Here is a 13,765-nt window from a genome sequence, read left to right as displayed (position 1 = left end):
GAGACACCATGAGACGAGGGAGATCAAGAGCAGAGTAACCATTTGCAACAATAGGTGCTTGCTTGTCAGTAACAAGGGCAGAGTAACCATTTGCACCGTGAGTGGTTGGTTTTAAGTGCTGCCGATCTCCGTATTTCATAGGGAGGAGAACCCTCTGATGACACTAACTCACATTATTTAAGCCTTACATAAAAACCGCCTGAGGACAAAACAGATTTACCCAGGGCAGGGAGATCAGTGGTTCTTGTGCATCTTTCTCCATCTGCCTCTCCTTGTTTCCAGTAGAGCAGGGGCAGCTGGATGCTGAAGACTGGACCCAGGTGGTCTTGGTGCTACTGCAGCCCCCCAATTAGAGATACCATCCCCTCTCCTCAGCACTACAGTGTCCTGACACCTCAACCGCAGAGTCCTAAGACAGTCTCTGAGTTTTACTTTTTCTATTAATTTGTATTTTCTACTAATACAATTTTCCCCTATTAATAATAAAAAAATGTATAGAAGATTTTCAATGAGGATGGGAAACCATGTACTCTTGATCTGTTTCATTTTCCCCATACAAATGAAAATCAATTTTTGCTTTTCACATGAATATAGTTTTATCCTCAGTGCTTCTTAAAAACCAGTTCCGTTATGTCAGAAAATTTGCCACATCAATATTAATATACAGATTTGCAAAATGCTTTTGTCTCTCCATGCTCCACTGTATGACATATCATGTTATTTATCTAATGGGCTGTTGCCCTTAATAGTTAATGGTATAGTAAGACACTTGTGGTGCATGTTTAACTGTCTCCTGCTCTTAACTGCTCCCCGTCCCCCGTACAGCCCTTCCCAACTCAGTTTGGGGATTCTATTCTACCCACCTGCACAGGATGAATGCTTTGGGATATCCTTGACAAAATTCCAATGCCCCTTCATAATAAAAGTCCTGGATAAATTTGGGATACAAGGGATATACCTCAACATAACAGAGATGATTTACAGCAAGCTCATAGCCAACATCAATGTACATGAAAAGAAATTCAAAGCATTTCTACTAAAATCGGGAATAAGACAATATTGAGGTCTTTGATCCATTTGGAGTTGAGTTTTGTGCAAGGCGATAACAATGATCTATGTGCATTCTTCTCCGTGCAACCAACCAACTGGGTCACTACCATTTGTTAAAGAGGCTGCCTTCTCGCTAGATACCTGTTCAATATAGTACTTCAAGTCTCGGTCAGAGCAGCAGGGCAACTGAAGGAGATTAAGAGGGTATACATACGAAGGAAAGAAGTCAAGGTATCTTTATTTGCAGATGATATGATAGTATACATAAGTGATCCTAAAAATTCCATCAGAAAGCTCCATAGAGCTGATAAACACTTTCAGCAAAACCACAGGATACAAAAATCAATACACAAAAATCAGTAGCCTTCCTATACACAAATGGCAAATGAACTGAGAAAGAATTCAAGGAAACAACTTTCAAAATTGTCTCAAAAATAACAAAATATTTTTGGATAACTCTAGCCAGGAAAGTGAAAGACTTGATTAATAACAATATAAAATAATAATTTAAAATAACTGAAGACAATAAAGAAAGAAATCGAAGAAGGTATCAGTAGATGGAGACATCCTCATGGGCTGGTAAGATTAATATATTAAAAATGGCCATCATACTAAAAGCAACCTACAAATTCAATGCAATCCCCATCAAAAACCCAACGCAATTCTTTACAGAACTTGAAAAGACAATTCTCAGCTTCATGTGGGAAGACAAAAACCCCAAGATACTAAAATAATCTCAAGCAAGTTGAGAACTGCTGAGGGTATCACTATTCCCAATTTCAAGTTGTACTATAGAGCTATGGTAATAGAAACATGGTGGTATTGGCATAGAAATAGACATGTTGATCAATGGAATTCAATTCAAGACCCAGAAATAAGTTCACACCTATGGACATTTGGTTTTTTGATAAAGAAGCCAAAAATACATAGTGAAAAGAAAAAGACAGCACCTTCAACAGACAGTAGTGACCAAGTTGGTTGGTTGCACGGAGAAAAGTGCTCATAGATCTATTGTTATTGACCTGCACAAAACTCAAATCCAAATGGATCAAAGACCTCAACATAAAACCAGACACCCTGAATCTAGTAGGAGAGGAAGTGAAGAGTAGTCAGCTTTCTGAACAGAACACCAATAGCACAGGCACTAAAAGTGACATTTAACGCCGGGCAGTGGTGGCGCACGCCTTTAATCCCAGCACTTGGGAGGCAGAGGCAGGCGGATTTCTGAGTTCGAGGCCAGCCTGGTCTACAGAGTGAGTTCCAGGACAGCCAGGACTACACAGAGAAACCCTGTCTCAAAAAACAAACAGACAGACAGACATTTATCAACTGGGGCCTCACAAAACTAAAAAGTTGCTGTGTGGTAACAGACGCCATCTGACAAAGCAGCACACAGTCTACAGAATGGAAAGTGTTTTTAATAACTACACACCTGATAGAGGGACAATATGAATTATATGAAGAATTCAAAAAATTCAATATAAGAAAACAACCCAATTATAAATGTGGTACATATTTAAACAGAGAATTTTCAAAAGAGAGATCACAGGTGGCCAAGAAATGCTTCAACAGATGTTCAACATCCTGAAGTCATCAGGGAAATACAAATGAAAACTACTTTGAGATTTCATCCTGTACCAGTCAGAATGGCCAAGATAGAAAGTACAAGTGAGAGCCCTGACAGCTCGTGCTGGCACGTGGTAAGGGAACACTCATCCATTGGTGGGAGTGCAGACTTACATATCCATTACAGAAAGCAGTGTCTCCCCCCTCAGGAACCTGGATAGATATAACTGTGCCTCTTACACGTGTACACAAAGGACACTTCATCCCACTACAGAGCCACCTGATCAACCATGTTCTTTGCCACTCTGTGGAGAGCTTTTGGGGCCACTGGGCAGGAATCTGACATTGGCCAAGGAAAAGGAAATGGGCTTCAGGCAGGAATCTGACATTGGGACATGACAGGGAAGTAAGTTCAGGCAGGAATCTAATTTTAGGCTAAAAAAGGGAATTAATTTCAGTCAGGAATCTAAATGTTAGGCTAGGACAGGGAAGTAGGCTCAGATATTTTGGTCATCCTGACAAGCCCTTAGAAACAGTGATCACGTGAGTGATCACGGGACTTTGCTTATTGCCTTACTTGTTCCTTGACTATTCGAATTTATTGTATTGCTAGTTCCTCAACCTAGAACTGACCTAAATACTTGCATGTAATTAAAATGGTATAAAAGCAGACTGGGGAAAAAATAAACCCTCCACAGCCTCAGAACTGGCTGGGGTCATGCTACAATGTTGTCTAATTGTCTTTTTAATCCTCACTCCTGCACTGGAGAACCTGTTGACTGACTGGGCTGTCCTGGTCACCACTTTATTCACAAAAGCCTAGACATCCATCAATGTATAGACAGATAAAGAAAACATGGCACATTTACACCACAGACTCTTAATACGAAATTTTTTAAGGACATCATGAAATTTGCAGGTAAGTAGATGGACCTAGAAAAGATCACCCCGGGTGAGGTTACCCAGACCATACAAAGTAACATCTGGTCGGAGGCCCCGGTCTGTGGAAGATAATTATGGTATGTATTAGCTTATATGTAGATTTTATTGGTAAGTCTTTAATAAGCAAGCTGCAATTCATATAACCTCAGAGGCTCTGTGTAAAGTAAGGGACCTGGGATGGGGGGAGAATGATCTCCCTGAGATGGGGAAATAGACTAGACAGTTATGGATGATGAGGGTAAGGGTAACTGGAATGACCAGGATCAAACAGTAAGAGTGAGGGAAGTGGGGTTGAAAGATGGAACACAGAAAAGAACAGATAAAACTCCAGGCCATATGAAAAGTCATAATGAATCTTGTGCAATAGAAGCTTCCTAAAATACATACATGTATGAAGACTACCTAAATAAAATGGCCCAATAACAGAGGAGATGGGGCCCAACTGGCAAAGGAACTTTCTACTACAGGAAATGAGTCGTATTTAATTGAGTTGTTGGCCATATGGGTCCCATTGGGAATTCCCAAACAACTCAGGGTACTGATGGGGCTATTGGTTGTTCTCCACAAAGTGAGAGCAAGGCCTTATTGGTGAAGACAGCACCTACATAACTCATTAAACATGGAGAAGTGGAGCTGGTGCCTACATAGATCCTTCACCCGTACTGACTAAGTGTTCATGGTACTGGAAGGAACTTTGCACACTACCAAAGAAGAAAGGTAAACCCAACCCAGCTACACACTCTTTAATCTACAGTAGTGACCTGCCTGCAAGGTGCGGTAGTGCAGTGGGGGCACAAAACTTGTGGGAGTATCCAACCAGTATACAATGGGATTTAAGGTTACACAGCAGGTGTTCAGCTACACCCCCAGAACCCAGGGCACTGACGTGGTCTAAGACCTCCATTTGATCTGTGCCATTCAGTCACAGTAGGCTATGCAGCCCCTCCCATAGAGGTGTCACCTACACAGGTAGAGGGCGTGACTACAGGCTTCAGCCTCAAGAGATTTCCATATTAATGAGTTACCTAAAGGCCAGAGGGTGTAGCTAATTAAGTGACCCTCCTTCCTTCTCCCTCCCTATTTAAGTCAAGTCCCCCCTGAGTTTCGGGGGAGGAGGGGTGCACATCAAGATTCAACTATCATCCACCATGTCAATAAAACGCTTAGAACCAGACTTTCTCCTCCTGTTATTGGGGCCTGCCATCCTGGAGGACATCCCTGCACTCCAGCAACAGGGACTCACAGCCCAGGACCTGGGATCAGATAGGCCAGGGACCTAAGGCAAACCAACCACCAAAAAGCAAAAACAAACACAAAACAAAACAAAACAAAACCCAAAGCAGCAGTCCTCAACATGTGGACTGTGACTTCCGTGAGATAGCAGATATCCTGCACACAGGTATTTACATTACAGTTCGTAACAGTACAAAATTACAGCTATGAGGTAGCAATGAAATAACTTTATGGTTGGGGGTCACCACAACAAGAGGAACTGTATCAAAAGGGTCTCAGCCTGGGAAGGTAAAGAACCACTGTGCTAAAGGAACACAGCAATAAAATGACTCCTGGCAACATCCTACTAGACTCACAGGGTCAGTGCCATGCTCAGCCATCATCTGAGAAGCTTCCTCCTGCAGCAGATGGGAACAAAGACAGAGACCCACAGCTGGACGACGTGCAGAGTGAGAGACTTTGGGACCCTCAGTCCTAAACAGGATGTTTTCATCAAATCCCTCCCCTCAGGGCTCAGCGAACCCCTACAGAAGAGGAGGCAGGAAGAGTGTGAGAGCTGGAGGGGCTGGAGGACACGGAGGAGAAAGACCTCTGGACCCAACAGGATATGTGTCTTGTGTCCATTTGCTTTATGATGTTATTTAACGCTAGACTCTCCTTAACGTCTTCCAGTTGGCCTTTGTAGAGGCTAGACTCAGGTACAGCACTGAGGCCACACCGTAACTGTGAGGCCACACCATTACTGTGGGGTTGGCATGTGGTTTAAAGCCAATGGAGGCTTTGTTTGTTTATTTTTAAATAAAATCAGCTGTCTATTATTTTTTAATGTTCTGAGAAAATGACTTTACTTGTTTTCTAAATGCTTCTTTCCCCCCATCCCCATGCATTCATGCACAGTTGTATTTGTGCATGCATGTGTATGCATGTGTGCGTGTATGTGTGCATGTGGGGTGTGAATACATGTGTAGGGTGGGTGTGTATGTGTGTGTGTGTGTGTTTCCCTGGGATTAGGAAGGTTAGGGGGAAGGTCCCTTCAGCAGACAGTGGCAGCCTAGGACAGGGTCTGCAGTCCCCAGGAGCACAATGGCAGCACTGTACAGTTGCTAGATTCTCTTTTCATTTTATAAATGTCATTTTATTCTTTTTGCTTACACATAGTTAGCTACTTGGATGAGTCATGCCTCAGTGCACATCTGGATGTCAGAGGACAGCTCAAAGGGAGCTGGTCCTCTCCGTCCCCCATGTGGAACCTGGGGATTGAACTGAAGTTTTCAGGCTTTTCAAGAAAGCACCTTCACCCATCAAGTCATCTCAGTGGCCTCAGAGAAATGAGAGAAATACAAGAGCACCTGTAAACCAACCTCCTTGGCTCATGAGCTGTGGGAAATGACAAGTGTGCCGACTATTTTGCAAAAATTCTTCACAGCTGACTTCTAATGTTTGTCCTGAGGTGTTGGCTTTGATTAGCAAGTAAAACAAAAATTCTATAACTCATACAGAAAGTATACTTCAGAATGGGATGAGGCCTTTGGAGAGTCTGAAGCTCTATCTCCTAGTCGAAATTTAAAAATTAATTAAAAAAAAAATCTAGAAATAGGTGAGAATTGATTAATCTTATATTTACTGGGACGCCAGCATCATCCTTGCTCTCTGGAGAATGTACTAGGTATGCATAGCCTGTCTCTTTTCTCATAAATTCTGAATTCATCATACTGTCCAGCTCTGGCAAATGATATTTTTCTTTTCTAATAAATGGACCAGTGTGTGCTGTATAGGAAGACCCTGTCTTAAAAATTAAATAAATAAGAAACAAAAAGTCATCACCCTGAGAAAATTGGTGCCTATATTAAAGTAAGACATCACTTGAGGCAAGGCTAACAAAGGTCCTGTTTCTGTGAGGAGTTTCTAGGATTGCCAAGACAATCTCAGATGTACCTCCACTCGAGGGTATAGCTTCAGGTTAGTGTGACTGGGGGTGATGGCACTATGTTCAGGCTCAGGACTTCCAATGACTCCCAAATTTGTCACAGGCCAGCTCTGCCTTCCCCAGGGTGTCTTATTGTTTAAAGAGAGACGGTTATTAACATGCTTGGAAAGCTCAAATAAAAGCCTCAAATTGTTAAAATCCAGGATAAAACAACCTATAATAAAATCTAAGTGAGCAGAGATTGCTTCAATCATAGAGAAACTCTATGTGGGGTATCTCTGATAACACTGTGCTAAGAACACTTCAAGAAACTCTCTGACAATGCTGTGCTAAGAACGCTTCAAACTCAGTGTCTGAAGTATACAGGGTGACAGTCTAATATCTCATATGAAGGTTATATTCCCTGGAAATTAACAGTGACAGCATACGTTTTAAGGGCTTCAGATACACAACTGTGCTCAATATAAATACCACATTTGTTATGCTTGATGACACTGAAAATTAAAAAACAAAGGCTAAATACTAATGTTTACTGTTTACATGTATGAAATTGTCAAAAATTTAAAAAAAAATCTATTATAATTAAATGCAGGATATTATACTCTGAAGCAATTCCCTAGCAGAAATAAGTATCAAACAGAAGGTTCCAAGGTTCTCTTAATTATTAGAGATGACTCAAGATTCAATGCCCTTTGGCATCCTTTCAACCCCAGAAATGATTGGTGGTAGTCAAGGCCATTTGTCAGCCTTTGGGGCATGGCCACCAAGCTATGAGCTGTTTCACTCGACTGTACCTTGGCACCCGAACAGCGAACTCCTCAGAAATGCCACAAGAGGCTGCCAAGTATATTTAGAATTGTCTGACGGTGGAATCTAGATGATAAATAATGGAGATTATTTACTCTGGAAGCACTTGCAACATCATTTACATCAACTCAATGATATACATAATTTAAAATGCACCAAATGGTGTTCTATGACTGAGCACCCAGATCTACCTTTAAAGCAGTGAGAGATGTGGGATAAGAAAACTCACCGTAGCTCACAATCTGTGACATAGTTACTGTGTTCAGAACAACAAGATGGTAATTTGATTATGAAGGTTAAGAGGTTTTGTAAAAGATGTAACATCTTACTGCTGTTATAATAATCACAATTTACATAAACAAATAAGGCAAAGGAAGAAGTTGTCCTACTGACAATAACCTTAATTTTCAGGATCTCTGATTTTTTTTTTAAATTCCCGGATACAATTAGGTTTTTTGTTTGTTTGTTTTTGTTTTGTTTTCGAGACAGGGTTTCTCTGTGTAGCCCTGGCTGTCCTGGAACTCACTCCGTAGACCAGGCTGGCCTCGAACTCAGAAATCCGCCTGCCTCTGCCTCCCAAGTGCTGGGATTAAAGGCGTGTGCCACCACCGCCCGGCTACAATTAGTTTTTAAAGAAATATGTGAGACAATTCAAGAAATTCCTGCAACAATGAACTAAAACCAACACTGAAGATGTAAATTAAGAGCTGAACCAAACTACCCTAACGTTTTCGGCATCAATTAGTTACAAAGCAATGATAATTTCTTTACGCAAGTGGTAGAAGGCTGTTCATCAGTGGTATATTAAAACTTTTAAAATTACTTTTAGTGATCACTATTCTTAATGAAAATTAATCTATTAGTACTCAAAATTATAAAAAATATTAGAGCTTCTGGTCTGGGCCCAAGCACTGAGCAGATCCCAGGCAGCAGCTCTGTCCCCAATCTCACAGAACCCAGAGGAAGCAGGACTCCCAGGAGCTCTAACCAGGACAGTATCTTAGGTAAGGAGATAGCAACACCCGCCCCCAACAGGGAGTAACTGGGACCGACTAGGACCCAGGAAGTCACTCCTGGCCTTGAGCACTGATTCCTTCCTGCCTGTGCCTGATCACTGAGCAGATCTTGGGCCCAAGCTCTAACCTCAGTAGTAACACCCATCCCACAAAGTTCTGATACAACCAAGATAATAGGAAAGTCAGGCTCCAGTCAGACAGGGCAGGTAGCACTAAGGAGATCCAGATGGTGAAAGGCAAGCACAAGAACATAAGCATCAGTAACCCAGGATACTTGGTATCATTAGAACCTAGTTTTCCCACACAAGAAACTCCTGAATTCCCCATATCACTAGGAAAGCAAGATTTAGATTTAAAATCACTTCTAATGATGATGATAGAGGACTTTAAGAAGGACATAAATAACACTATCAAAGAATTTGAAGAGAACACAGGTAAACAGGTAAAAGCCCTTAAGGAGGAAACACAAAAAAATCCCTTAAAGAATTACAAGAGAACACAGCCAAACAGGCGAAGGAATTGAACAAAACCATCCAGGACATAAAAATGGAAGTAGAAACAATAAATAAATCACAAAGGGAGAATACCCTGGAGATAGAAAACCTAGGAAAGAAATCAGGAGTCATAGACACAAGCATCACCAACACAATACAAGAGATAGAAGAGAGAATCTCAGGTGCAGAAGATACCATTGAAAATACTGACACAACTGTCAAAGAAAATGCAAAATGCAAAAAAGGTCTTAACACAAAATATCCAGGAAATCCAGGACACAATGAGGAGACCAAACCTAAGGATAATAGGTATAGATGAGAGTGAAGATTCCCAACTTAGAGGGCCAATAAATATCTTCAACAGAATTATAGAAGGAAACTTTCCTAATCTAAAGAACGAGATGCCCATAAACATACAAGAAGCCTGTAGAATACCAAATAGACTAGACCAGAAAAGAAATACCTCCCGTCACATAATAATCAAAACACCAAGTGCACAAAACAAAGAAAGAATATTAAATGCAGTAAGGGGTAAAGGCCAAGTAACATATAAAGGCAGACCTATCAGAATTACACCAGACTTCTCACCAGATACTATAGAAGCTAGAAGATGCTGGACAGATGTCATACAGACCCTAAGAGATCACAAATGCCAGCCCAGGCTAGTATACCTAGCAAAACTCTCAATTACCATAGATGGAGAAACCAAGATATTCCACGACAAAACCAAATTTACACAATATCTTTCCACAAACCCAGCATTACAAAGGATAATAGCAGGAAAGCTCCAATACAAGGAGGGAAATTATACCCTAGAAAGAGCAAGAAAGTAATCCTCTTCCAACAGATCCAAAAGAAGATAGCCACACAAAGATAATTCCACCTTTAATAACAAAAATAACAGGAAGCAACAATCACTGTTCCTTAATATCTCTTAACATCAATGGACTCAATTCCCCAATTAAAAGACATAGGCTAATTGACTGGATATGTAAACAGGACCCAGCATTTTGCTGCATACAGGAAACCCACCTCAGTGACAAAGACAGACTCCACCTTAGAGTAAAAGGCTGGAAAACAATTTTTCAAGCAAATGGTCCTAAGAAATAAGCTGGAGTAGCCATTCTAAAACCTCCAGCTGGAGAACACAAAGGGAGGGACCCATGGCTCTACCTGTATAGGTAGTTGAGGGTGGGTGGCCTTGCCAGGCATCAGTGGAAGTAGATGGCCTTGGTGCCTGAAAGTTTGGATTCCCTAGTGTTGGGGAATTTCAAGGCAGGAATGGGAGAATGGTGGGAGCACACCCTAACAGTAATTGGAGGAGGGGTGATGGGGTAAGGGGTTAGGCATCAGTGAAAGTGGAAGTCCTTGGTGACTGAAAGTATGGATTCCCTAGTGTTGGGGAATTTGAGAGCAGGAAGGCAGGAATGGGAGGACAGTGGAAGCACACCCTCATAGAAACTCCCAGAATTATATGGATTAGACATGACAGAGGCAGGCTGCCAGAAGACTACATTCCAGAATTCAAACAAAAAATTATCTTGATACTAAAATTTGTTTTGAGAATTGTATATTGCAGAATACACAGCCTTGGTGTATCTACTCATCAAGCAAGCTGAGAAGACCTGCTCGAATCTCTGATGTCCTGGATGCAGTGGATGTGCTGGATGCAGTGAAGACACAGCATTGGAATAGCAATTTAAGAATAAATTGGCTTATCAATTTACTCTTCCCCCCGCCCCTCTTCTAATATTTCAATGCCCATAATCAGCTTGAAGAAGTTAATGAAGAGTCAGTGCCTGTATTCCCTGGGCTTGGGGACTGAGGTGGTTAATATTGAGCTGTCTTTCTAGGGAAAAGTAGTGGTTTTGTTGGAACAGGGAGGATTAGCTAAGATTTATTGCATAGCCATAACCTATTGGCAGAAAAATGTATAATTGTTATTAAGATGAAGTTATAATTTCTTAAATTGTACAAAATTTACTTTGATTTCAAATTTAAGGATTTCATTGGTATGAGCTTCTTATTAATATAAAAGTGAGATGAATATTGTTACTATCATAGGCATTGTGCCTATATAACACATTTAGGAATACAAGGCTTAGACCCAGTCCTTCTTTAACTTTTTTAACTAATTTGAGATGGTTAGCCTGTGAGTTAAGGGCCTATAGCAAATTCATGACTTTGAGTTTATTGTTAGGGTATCTTCTATATTTTACTTAGAAATAGCTGAGAGGAGTTAACAGACAACAGTCCAGGTTATCTTACATGAATAGTTGGTTTTCAAAATGTCAGAAGTCCACAGAATTGATGTTACAAACATTTCTGTATTAATGTCCATTTTGATTAGAGACCTGTCTGCTCCCGAGAGCTTCCTGTTTTGGATTCTAAGAAGAAATTGAGCATCTTTGGAGTTACTCCAGTTGTGGTGAGACAGCCACTAGGCAAGAATTGCTTCTTTTCATCTACAGACAAATTACTGTCCAGAAAAGGACACACTTGCAGAATAGTCGACTGATTATATCTGCCAAGACAGAGTAATCAGCCCTTAATAATTTCTGCATCACTAGGTCTGTCAGATGATCCTGGTCCAGAAGGCTGAAGATCGGATGCTCCAACGTTCTGTAGTATAGGGACTGTCCAGGTGTTCAGCGGTCTCTATAAATTGGCTAAGTTTTAGAAGCTATGCTTTGTGCTTCCCATAATTTCAGTTAACTCAGTCATTCTGGATTTCTGATGGGGTTGAAGACTTATAGTCTCATAGCCAATCCTGGCCATTTACTTTGAGAGAAAAGATTTGAGAGGATAGTTTTCAGCTGACATTCATTCTAAAGCCAAGAAAAAAGACAGGTTCAAAACTAAATCTTTTATCTAGGAGAGATGACAGATGTTCCAGTTAGTCAACAAAATGATGGACTGGGTATTAGGTCTATCTTGTACCTTACTGACACAAATTGGTATAGTTATGCTCTAATTGTATTTTAAGAGAAAAGTTTTATTTTAACAGGAAGGGTGATATGTAGGAGGAGCTAAGTTGGGAGGAGTAAAGAGAGGAAACGGAGGAGTAAGGAGAGGAGGAGCTAGGTGACTAGAGAGTGAGGCGGGGAAGGAGAGAGAGGGGGGAGAGAGACAGAGAGAGAGAAAGGAACATAGAGGTGGATGTTCGAGTGTCTCCGCCAGTCAAAGATAGTTGATATATCTGGTTGGGTATTGGGTTACACTTCTGACTGTATGGGCATCTTGATATTGAGCATTACCAAACTTATAAAGCCTTTGATTAACATTAAAAATGTATAAAAAATAGAATGGAAAGTACCATGAAAAAATATATTGGAATCAGCATAGAGATATGAGGAAAACATCAGTTTAAAATTCCCCATCACCTCGGCCCTCTTACAATAACTACAATTTCTGAGGTTAACACAAGTAGTTGCACCTGCACCATGATAGGAAACAATTACCCCGGTGAACTACAGGCTTCCTTGGCTTCTCTCAGTCAGAACAACTGTGCAAACTCAGACCCACCCAAGCTTGCTTATGACTGACAGGAGCTTTCATGGCCCCAGCTACAGGCTTAGGAACAGTCTGCGGATTCTCAGCCCAGCAAACAGCAGCACCCTGGCATGTGACTACTATGGGGTTGGAGCGATGGCTCAGCAGTTCAGAGCAGTTGTTCTAGATGACCCGAGTTGCCCATGTATGCTGGCTTACAATCTCTTGTAACTACAGTCCAAAGGATCTGCCCCCTTCTTTAGGCTGCCGTGGACAGCCACATGCATGTGGCAGTCATTCACATTGACACACGTAAATAAAATAATAAAATAATAAATAAACAAATAAAAACAAGTATTTTAAAAGAACTCACAGAAGATGCTTAAACACAGAAAAGGTATACAAATGACCCAACACATTGAAAAAGGCCCTGTCTTACTGTCAATAGCCAAGTAAGTCAAATGCCAGCAAAAATTGTCCGAGTTCTAGAACAATGGTTTCTTGAACAAATAATGGTTCTTTATTCTGTGTTTTAATCTAGAGTGTTTACATAGTTCCATGTGGGATTTTTCAGGTACAGCTTCTCCATGATCTAGTCTATTTTTTGACTTGCCTCCAGCACTCTGGCCTTGTGTGGTCTCATGGCTTTAAAGAAACAGAGAACATCTTCACCTACATTATATCCAATATTCTACTTTCAGGGAGTAGCAAACAGAAACAGAGCTGAGCCACTCTTGGCACCTCTCTCGCGCGTGTGTGGTCCTAATTCTTTAAGAGGAGCCCAGTGCTCCTTGGTGGCATCAAGTGGCAAGGAAGACAGTCACTGAGAGAAAGTCCTATAGGACAAGCCACTTCACAAAATCCCCAGGAGGACCATGGTCCGTTGGCCCGATGCTTCTTTCCGAGAACTGCTGGCATCACATCAAGCAAAAAGAAAGGCTTCAGCTCACAAACACACTAACTGGGGCTCTTTCATACAGACCTGGCCATGTTAATCACAGGGTTAACAGGTCACTGGGGCATGGGTTCTCATAGCTGCAAGCATGATACTATCCCTGACGGAACACTGAGGTGCCCAAATTTACTACAGAGTTCTCACGCATGCTCATGCTTTGTCTGCTGAACCATCCTCAAATTTCTCCTTCAGAAAGCTTATCAAATCTATCGGGAGAGATCATGTTCTGGGCCAGACGATTGTAACTGAGCTTGCACATGGCTTTGTAAACAAAGAAAAAAGT

The 13,765-nt window shown here is 41.2% G+C and overlaps 1 protein-coding gene across 5 annotated transcripts in view; it reads right to left on the bottom strand.

Annotated features, from left to right (window-relative positions):
* The window catches only part of Akap7 (A-kinase anchoring protein 7), a 132,786-nt gene that overhangs the window by 51,504 nt on the left and 67,517 nt on the right, over nucleotides 1–13,765 (bottom strand). The window lies entirely within an intron of this gene.

The sequence above is a fragment of the Arvicanthis niloticus genome, chromosome 30, assembly GCF_011762505.2.
Source record: "Arvicanthis niloticus isolate mArvNil1 chromosome 30, mArvNil1.pat.X, whole genome shotgun sequence".
Classification (NCBI taxonomy): Eukaryota; Metazoa; Chordata; class Mammalia; order Rodentia; family Muridae; genus Arvicanthis; species Arvicanthis niloticus.
This window is presented reverse-complemented; position numbering and strand designations above follow the sequence as displayed.